Here is an 11,393-nt window from a genome sequence, read left to right as displayed (position 1 = left end):
AAACCACATAATACCACATAATTTATTATTAAACTCGACATGAGTATGTTCTGTGTATAGATAAATCATTTTGAATTTTTTTTTCGAATTGGTACATTATTGGTCATAGTTCCCATATAAGTTATTGGCAGGATCGGAACATAATAGGTCGAAGAATAATCGGTCGATATCTGAAAATCACTTAATACAAATGTTTCTTGTCCTAATCAAAATTAGTTACATACATACATGCATAAATAAGTTACAAAATGATAAATAGTATCTTAATTACGGAAACAAAACATGTGCCGGGTTTTACAATTCTCCATAAGGAAAATAAAGTACTTAAGTACTTAGTATGTACTTTAATACTTAAGTAAAATTTATTTCTTTAGTATAAACTATAAATTCGGCCCTATAACATATTTATTTTGGGTTTTAATAAAAAGTAGTTTGCAGGTGGAGGGTATTTAAGATTCGGCAGTGCCGAATATAGCAATCTAACTTGTTCTTGGTAAACTCTGTTAATTGTTAATAACATTTATTTTCATTGACATTATTTTGAATTTATTTAACTGGTTTATTGTTTTCTGTTAATAACATTATTTACTTTTGATTATATATAATATTTGAATTTAACATAACGACCTTGAGTGTTTATGTGTATCTTTTAGGTTATTAACATGTAAACAAAACAAAAATATTGAAAAATAACATGTAAACAATACATTTTTTTTACAGTTCTATGTTAAATTAAAATTAAAATTTTTTTACATACATACATGATTAACTAATACTAAACTATATACTTAAAATTTTGTTTAATACATATTTAATAAGAACATATAATGTTTAATAAATTTATTTCGAATTTTGAATATGAGATGAATATAACTTTATATGAGAAAATGAATTGCTAAATTTTTGAATTTTTAATTTTATGAAAGGTTAAGGTCAGTAGTAGGTAGGTGAATTTTTGGGCTATCTGGGAATTATTTTAAACATAGATAGCAAGGTATTGGGTGGGTGAAGAAATTTGAAGAGGGGATAACATCTTAACCTCTTCGGCCAAGCTGCTTCAACCATTTCTTCGGCTTTTAATTTCATTTGTTTAATAATTTTTTTTTGTTTTGGTCGATATTTAAGATAGCTACCTAACTTTTAGATTAATGTGGTGAATCTAAGTCTTTCTGGGAAGGTGCAAGAACACCATCCCAATTTCCCTGAGCACGGCCGGTACATTTAGGTAGCATAGCCCTTTTCAGTTAGAGCCATAGGTCAGATTCGTTACATAGTGCAAAATTTGAAGAATTTAGTTCTATTAGTTTCCCATATAAACCAATTTTTGTATTTTATTAATATGGGAGGTACTGCTCCCCTCATGGGTAGTCCGCCAATTTATTTCCCAAAATGTTTACATGGATGTTAAAGTTACTCGTGGAAATTTATAATAGTTTCCAAGATAAACGAATTTTTGTATTTAATTTATATGGGAGGTGCCACGCCCCCTAATGCTAATCCGCCCACTTTTTGTCTTAAATAATTATATTGATACTAAAGTTGCTCCAACAAAATTTGAAGACTCTTACTATTATATTATCTCAGATATACTAATTTAATATTTTCTTAATATGGGCGTGGCACGTCGCCCACATGAAATTTCAACATAAAAAGTAGCCTATAGTTCCTTCCAGACATACAGGAAGAAACTGTGAAAATTTCAGGAAAATCTGTCTAGCCGTTTAGCAGTCTATAAAGCACAAACAAACAAACAAACAAACATACATACATATATACATACATACATACATACAACACACTTTCATTTTTATATATATAGAAGAAGATATTATTTCTTAATAATTATTTCTTATTCCTATTCATTAGCATAAATTTACAAAATATTACAAAATTACTAAAATTTAATTGACTTAATATTTACAATTAAAATTTTTCTTAATAATTATTTCCTATTCTAAAGCCTTGGGATATACAATATTTTTCGTTTTCCCCTCAGGCGCGTAGATATACAAATCTGAAGGTTTCTCAACTTGCGAGCATGCAACATAAAGCTGATCATGTGAGAAGCATGGATTTTCGAGATTTATTCCACACACTTGCAGGGATTGACCCTGAAATTTGTTTATTGTCATCGCGAATGCCAAACGTGTAGGAAATTGCAACCGTTTAAAGTCGAATGGCATTTCCGATGTTGTCATTGAGATCCGAGGTAGTAAGACATCCGTTCCTTTATATTGGCCAGTTGTAATCGTTGCTTCGATTAAATTGTTCATTAATTTTTTAACTGTTAATCGAGTACCATTACAAAGACGTTGTGGATCAATATTTCGCAATAAAATAATTGGAACGCCAATTTTCAACTTCAATTCGTGGGGATACATTGACGACATCATCATTATTTGTAACAGTATCGATGGATTTATATGTTTTTAAATTACCATCGATTCTATTCAAAATAATATTATTGATACAATTAACGTCAATGTTTTTGGGTGCCAGTAAAGCACGCTCACATAACCACTGCCTATTTTTGAAATTACGTTGAAGATTTGGAAAAACACAATATATTAACACTTTCTTTGATTGTGTGATCCTACAAAAGTTAGAGGGAAACTTTACACAATTTGTGGTTGGCTCAATTGTCATTTTTCCATTTCTTAAATCCAGCAATTGTTTTGTTGTTAATTTTAACGTGTGAACATGTTGCCAGAGATATGATGATTTTAGGCAAGCATTGAGTCCATCAGCCGGCGTTGAACCAGGTATCACAGGAAGTGTCCGGCGAAAATCACCCGCTAAAAGAATTAATGCACCTCCAAATACAATAGAATTACTTCTCATGTCCTTTAAAGTGCGATCAAGCGCTTCTAAGGATTTTTTGTGGGCCATGGTGCATTTATTCCACACTATTATTTTATATGTTTGCAGGATTTTACCCATTGAAGAATTTTTCTTAACACTACATGTATAATCTTCAGAAAATTGTGTTTTCAACAATAATTTGAGTGCATAATCTAAAAGTGTTGCTGCAATACCTGATGACGCAATGGCTAAGGCAATATTCTTTTGTGATCGAACTTTAGCTAAAATTAATGAGATGAGAAAGGTTTCTCGGTTCCTCCTGGCGCATCAATGAAATAAAATCCTCCTTGTAAGAAATAATTATTAAGAAATAATATATGTACATAAATATCATTAATTAATAAAATACTTTAAATATCAAACTTTCTTTGTCTTATTACTTTATGGTTTTGGATAGTGACAAACATATATTAATAAAATTTTTATAAACAAAAAATGCATATAAATATATTTTGGAAATTTTTTATTTTATATCGACATACATACATACATACATACATACATACATACATACATACGTACATACATACATACATACATACATACATACATACATACATACATACATACATACATACATACATACATACATACATACATACATACATACATACATACATACATACATACATACATACATACATACATACATACATACATACATACATACATACATACATACATACTACATACATACATACATACATACATACATACATACATACATACATACATACATACATACATACATACATACATACATACATACATACATACATACATACATACATACATACATACATACATACATACATACATACATACATACATACATACATACATACATACATACATACATACATACATACATACATACATACATGGCGAAAGTCCGCTCTTTTTCTAAAAAATGTTCTATTAGTTTCCCATATAAACCAATTTTTGTATTTTATTAATATGGGAGGTACTGCTCCCCTCATGGGTAGTCCGCCAATTTATTTCCCAAAATGTTTACATGGATGTTAAAGTTACTCGTGGAAATTTTTAATATTCTAACTATAATAGTTTCCAAGATAAACGAATTTTTGTATTTAATTTATATGGGAGGTGCCACGCCCCCTAATGCTAATCCGCCCACTTTTTGTCTTAAATAATTATATTGATACTAAAGTTGCTCCGACAAAATTTGAAGACTCTAACTATTATATTATCTCAGATATACTAATTTAATATTTTCTTAATATGGGCGTGGCACGTCGCCCACATGAAATTTCAACATAAAAAGTAGCCTATAGTTCCTTCCAGGCATACAGGAAGAAACTGTGAAAATTTCAGGAAAATCGGTCTAGCCGTTTAGCAGTCTATAAAGCACAAACAAACAAACAAACATACATACATATATACATACATACATACATACATACAAACACACTTTCATTTTATATATATAGATTCAATTCCAAATTTAGGAACAAAATCAAACGAATGAAAATGTAGCAAAAACTAAACCTAATAAAATCTAATGATGATTTCTTTTCTGACACAAAATGTTGCCAATATATTTCAGGAAAATCGGTCTAGCCGTTTAGCAGTCTATAAAGCACAAACAAACAAACAAACATACATACATATATACATACATACATACAAACACACTTTCATTTTTATATATATAGATTCAATTCCAAATTTAGGAACAAAATCAAACGAATGAAAATGTAGCAAAAACTAAACCTAATAAAATCTAATGATGATTTCTTTTCTGACACAAAATGTTGCCAATATATTTTGTACCACTTATTAAAGGTTACTCACACCCTCATAATGTGTTACATTTTTCACGATCACAAAAGGACAATATTCATTGCCATTAATGCACTTTTAATAAAAACAAGTTAGAGTGCTAAATTCGGCTGAGCCGAATCTTAAATACCCTCCACCAGCTACTTTTATATTAATACTTTTCTAATTGATGAAATATTTGTAGAAATAAGTTTTCTCACGTCTTAAATAGAAAAATCGCAAGATTTAAACACCTTAAATCTATTACAATTCCATGATTTATTGAACATTACAAACGCAATTTTCTTTATATTTTTATAGCGCATAGCGATATTTAGTAATTAGCATGTATGCATGTGTGTGAAAATTAAAGGATTTTCAAAATACATATATATAATCTACACAAATTGATAATGCAACTAGTTAAATACGGTTAAAGTGCTTTCAGGGGCAGGACCTAGATATGACCAATTACAGTCCGATCGTAAAAAATTCTTTAAGCTAAATTTCTGTACATAAAAGCTATATTTCAGTAAAATTTTATATCTATATCGTAATTTAGTAATAAGTAATGTGTGTTTAAATGATTTTCGGAAGGGAACCTTGTATGGGACCGACCGCACCCATGTTATGAGCCGATCGTGAGAAATCTTGAAATAGAATTTTTGTATACAAAACTAATATTTGTGGCAAATTTTGTATCAATAGCTTTATTTGGTAATAAGTAATGTGCGTTTAAGAGATTTTCGTAAAAGGACCTTGTATGAGAGCTATGACGAATTATATATAAAAACAAAATTTCAAAATTCTGTATCTATATCATTATTTGGTAATGAATATTGTGCATTTAAGTGATTTTCTGGAGTGGACCTAGTATGAGAGCTATGACCAAATATGGACCGATCGTAAAACAATTTTATAGTGTAATTTATGTATATAAGAGCAATAATTTTGCTAAATGTATGATATCAATATTTGGTAATGAATTATGTGCGTTTAAGTGATTTTCGGGAGGAAACCTTGTATGGGAGCTATGACCAAGGTTTTTAAATAAACTTTTATGTGTACAAAAATAGTATCAATGCCAAATATTTTATGGGTATCACTATTTCCTAATGAGTTATGTGCCTTTAAGTGTTTTCTGAAAGGCACCTTGTATAGCAGCTATGATCAATTATGGACCGATAGGAAAACAATTTCACAGTAATATTTCTCTGTATATGAGCAATACTTCTGCCAAACTTTATAGTTAGTAATGAGTTATGAGCGTTTAAGTGATTTTCGGGAGGGGACCTTGTATGGGAGCTATGACCAATTATGGACCGATCGGAAAAAATTTCACAGTAATATTTCCGCGCATATGTGCAATACTTGTACCAAATTTTATATGGATATCTTAATTAAGTAATGATTTATGCGCGTTTAAGTGATTTTCGGGAGGGGACCTTGTATGGGAGCTATGACCAATTATGGACCGATTGGAAAAAACTTTCACAGTAATATTTCTATGCATATGGGCAATACTTATACCAAATTTTGTATGGATATCTTAATTTAGTAATGAGTTATGCGCGTTTAAGTGATTTTCGGGAGGGGACCTTGTATGGGAGCTATGACCAATTTTGAACCGATCCAAAAAAATTTTTACAGTAATATTTCTATGCATGTGGGCAATTCTTATACCAAATTTTATATGGATATCTCAATTAAGTAATGATTTATGCGCGTTTAAGTAATTTTCGGGATGGGACCTTGTATGGGAGCTATGACCAATTATGGACCGATCGGAAAAAACTTTCACAGTAATATTTCTATGCATATGGGCAATACTTATACCAAATTTTATATGGATATCTTAATTTAGTAATGAGTTATCACTATTTCCTAATGAGTTATGTGCCTTTAAGTGTTTTCTGAAAGGCACCTTGTATAGCAGCTATGATCAATTATGGACCGATAGGAAAACAATTTCACAGTAATATTTCTCTGTATATGAGCAATACTTCTGCCAAACTTTATAGTTAGTAATGAGTTATGAGCGTTTAAGTGATTTTCGGGAGGGGATCTTGTATGGGAGCTATGACCAATTATGGACCGATCGGAAAAAAATTTCACAGTAATATTTCTGTGCATATGGGCAATACTTATACCAAATTTTATATGGATATCTTAATTTAGTAATGAGTTATGCGCGTTTATGTGATTTTCGGGAGGGGACCTTGTATGGGAGCTATGACCAATTATGGACCGATCGGAAAAAACTTTCACAGCAATATTTCTATGCATATGGGCAATACTTATACCAAATTTTATATGGATATTTTAATTTAGTAATGAGTTATGCGCGTTTAAGTCATTTTCGGAAGGGGACCTTGTATGGGAGCTATGTCCAATTATGGACCGATCCAGAAAATTTTTCTCTGAAAGAATTCTATTGACATAAGATTTTAATTTGTAAAATTTTGTGAAGATATCGACATTGTGATGGAAGTTATTAACGAAAAACCCATTTTCCGGGAATATGTACTTTTGTATGGGAGGTATATGAAATTGTGGACCGATTCTGGCAATTTTCTGCACGGATCAAGATCTTGTGTAGAAACGAATGTATGGTGATTTTCATGGAATTATCTTGCATAGTTTTGGAGAAAATTACATTAGAATGTGTAAAAAATGCTTATTTTTTTCGAGGTTGTTTTAAATTTTGATTCATAACTTTTCCCGATGTGAATCGATTTTGCTCATTTTCAATACCAAACTGTACCGGATAAAAGTGAATATTTTGGGTGAATTTGGTTAAATTATATTGCTTTCGTTTTAACGTGAGCGTGTTTTACACAGACAGACAGACAGACAGGACGGACGGACGGACATAGCTAAATCGACTCAGAATTTCATAAGGACCCAGAATATATATACTTTGTTGGGTCTCAGATGAATATTTCTTGGTGTTACACACGGAATGACAAAGTTATATATACCCTCTATCACCACTGATGGTGGTGGAGGGTATAAAAATACGAAAACTATTTTGTTAACACAAACGGACTACAAAACAAATATTTTTTGTTCTTTTTTCCAAAACAATAACAAGAACAGCTGTTTAAAGAGCGCTGCGCTTCTAACCCTTTCATTAAATTGAGGGTGAAACATGTTGCATATTTTCGGGTTTTAGGGGCAACATTATTTGAAAATAACAAGTTATACGTTTACAAAGTTACATTTTTTTCACAAAAGAACACAAAGAAGGGCAAAAGGCACCATTTATAATATGTATATTTTTTTGATTATTTAATTTTAAAAATAAAAAGCTTTTGAATATACAGTTAATCTCAAAAATAAGTATACAGAAATACTGACAATTGGTTTTATTTAAAAAAGGATATTATTTTTTCAAAAATCAAAAAAGTAACACATTTATTTATTAAAAACAATTATGATAATTATTATTCACTACTTTTTTCCGGGTTATTTTGGTTACTTGAGTTCTCATTTAAGGTGTAGTTAAATAGGTGCAAAATTTACGTCACAAAAGTAAGTATACAGATAATTTCAATATGTATTTGGCTTAATGATATTAACAAAATTCATGAAAATTTTACCTGTTTGAATGTAATTATTTTATAATAAAATATTCTGTACACTATAACATGGAAAAAATTCACTTTTTGTTCCGAAAAATTGAAGTTTTTGGTAATTGATCTGAATATTATTTATAGGAGCATTTTTTCCTATTTAAGAACATCTGACTATTTAAACCCCCGGAGTTTTGGATCGGGTATTCAAAAACATCCCTTGTTTGTTCATTATGATACATTAGAAGACGATATTTTAACTTTTAAATTAATTGTTTCTTTACAATAATTGTAATCCATTGCGGAACATTGCCTTTTTTAACATAGTATAGCGTTCATATTCGATATTTAACGGTGATTTCCTAAAATTTATATCTTAAAATGCGATATTAATAATATTTGTACTAGTATCCATTAATTAAAACAAGTTTTTTGGTTCCAATCATCCATTACACACTCCTAAATACTACCAATAATCGTCAAATAGTGACCATGTCAATAACTTACACTAAATATCGGTTCTGAAATTGATTATTGTCAAAAATAGTAAGATTTTTATATTCAATCAGGCTCAATTGGTGGTATGAATACGAATTGAACAATTTTGAACACGGATACATCTTAATTTGTTGCTAGAACAAATAAAATGTCCGATCCATAAAACATGGTTATTGTATCGACTATATCAAGATATGATTGGTAGCATTATTGTATGCTTTGGAAATCGGAGTATTTCGAAAACCTGTTTAAATTAAAGGAAATATATAGAATTATCCAAATTTTAAAGTTTATGTTATAAGTCTTAAGAAATCGGAGTTAAGTTTCGGTTTTTTAAGAACGTACTGTGTTCAAAATAGCCAAGTCCATGCACATAACATTAATTTCGAAATAACAACTCTTTTCAAAAGTTAAAAATTCTATTTCCAATGCATCATTTGGAGGGTTCAATGACCACCAGATCCAAAATCCGGTGTCTAAAGTGTAAAAAAATCGTAGAAATGAGAAAAAACTGTTCTACTAATTAATTCCGGAGCCAATCGGCCCAAATTTCAAGATTTGGGAACTAAAAGTAGATGTTTTCCAAGTTATTGTGTAAAAAAAATATTTTATGAAAAAGTAATTATATTAATACAAGTAAAATTTTCATAAATTTTGTTAATATCATTAAACCAAATATATACTGAAATGATCTGTATACTTACTTTTGTGAAGTAAATTTTGCACCTTTTTAACTTCAGCTTAAATGAGAACTTAAAGAACCAAAATATGAATAAAAAAAGTAGTAAATAATAATTATCATAATTGTTTTTAATAAATAAATGTGTCACTTTTTTGTTTTTTGAAAAAATAATATCTTTTTTTAATAAAACCAATCGTCAGTATTTCTGTATACTTATTTTTGTGATTAACTGTATGTATTTAAATAATCCTAATCTTAAAAATATTATTAAAATTTATCCTCGATTAGTTTCACAAACTAATAGAAGAATGTAAATATTTGCAAGACAATTTTTTGAGTATAGTTTATTTTATGTACATACATAATTATAATTTTTTAATATTTATTTGTTTTTCTAATTTAATCACAGTTTTGTTCCAACGATCTGCCAATATTTCTCCAAACAAGATGGAAGTTGAATCTTTATATTCAAAATATGCAGGCCGAGTGCCACCTTTGGATTTGTCAGAGGTTAATTCGATTTGCTCGACAGATTAAGATTTAGATGAGATGTTGTCTTCAAAGACAAAATTTATTACATTACCTGCTCATCATTTAAGAAGAAATTGCAACATTAATCATCCATACTATGACCTACATCGAAAGCAATATTATAATATGCAAAGACACCTGCCAAAAAATACAAACTTTACAAGTACAGACATTCTGAGTGGTATGTCAAACTATGATGATCTGCCTTTAGATCCACGCGACTGGACACGAACTGATGTGCAGAAGTGGCTTATTTCTATGGCAGTTTCGGAGGGACTGGAAGTAACTTCAGAATTGACACACAAATTTCCAATGAACGGAAAGGCCTTATGTTAATGAGTTTGGACATGTATTTAAGTCGTGTACCTATATGCGGTAAAATGTTATATTGTGATTTTAGAGTTTGTTTAGCGAAAGCTATGTCCTCCCTGTAATAACATAAATAATGCAAACATAATATGTAAAGTATAATTTAATAAAAATGCATTTCTAGATGTATAAGGCGCAATTTACATGAAGACTTTTCAGATGTCTGTTTTTTCCAATTCTCTTTTGAGAATCTTCCAAAATATCATGAACATTTATACGTTGATTTTTTACATGCAACTTTTCATGTCTTTATTGATGTTTAGTGTAAATTAAATTAAATTTTTAACATAAAAACAATTTAGTTTGATTAAAAAAAATAAATAGTATTTTTTTAATACAAATTTTAATGTTTTCATTAAAAAAACACGTAATTATTTTTTTACATGAGTATAATATTAACAGTACGAATGAGTGTAAAGAGGAAACTCAAAAACAATAATGAAAATCCCATGATGTTTGTTTTCTTACCCCCCATTCTTCTCTAACCCGCTCACCGCCAATCATCGACAAACATGAAAACAGACGTCTGGGCAAACATGAAAAAAAATCATCGTGTAAATTGGGTGTAAGTTATTGTAATAATTTATTTTAATTTAATAAGAATAAAACAATTTTTTACTATAACACTAGTTTACAACGATTTAGCTCATGATATAAAACCTATATTGATTTCTTTCTTTAGGCCGTCTAAGTCCAGAAAAAATGTAGGACGTCAATTTTTTTTACTTATTCATTAAAAAAGGAAATGCTAAAAAAGACTTAAATTTGGAAGAAAAATTTTAATATTTCGAGTTTTAGTTATTATACCCTCCACCAGCATCAGTGGTGATAGAGGGTATATATAACTTTGTCATTCCGTGTGTAACACCAAGAAATATTCATCTGAGACCCAACAAAGTATATATATTCTGGGTACTTATCAAATTCTGAGTCGATTTAACTATGTCCGTCTGTCCGTCTGTCTGTGTAAAACACGCTCACGATAAAACGAAGCAATAGAGTTTAACCAAATTCACCCAAAATGTTCTTCATTTTCCTAAGTTGTTTGGTATTGCAAATGGGCAAAATCGGTTCACACCGGGAAAAGTTATGAA

The 11,393-nt window shown here is 29.7% G+C and overlaps 1 pseudogene; it reads left to right on the top strand.

The window, feature by feature from the left end:
• The first annotated feature begins 9,843 nt into the window (after positions 1 to 9,843).
• Positions 9,844 to 10,364, top strand: LOC119607170 (annotated as a pseudogene).
• Positions 10,365 to 11,393: the final 1,029 nt, after the last annotated feature.

The sequence above is a fragment of the Lucilia sericata genome, unplaced genomic scaffold (assembly GCF_015586225.1).
Source record: "Lucilia sericata isolate MDLA Ls3-8-SP2 unplaced genomic scaffold, ASM1558622v1 Contig000667F_arrow, whole genome shotgun sequence".
NCBI classification, from domain to species: Eukaryota; Metazoa; Arthropoda; class Insecta; order Diptera; family Calliphoridae; genus Lucilia; species Lucilia sericata.
The sequence above is the reverse complement of the archived record's forward strand: the minus strand, read 5'-3'. Positions and strand labels throughout refer to the sequence as shown.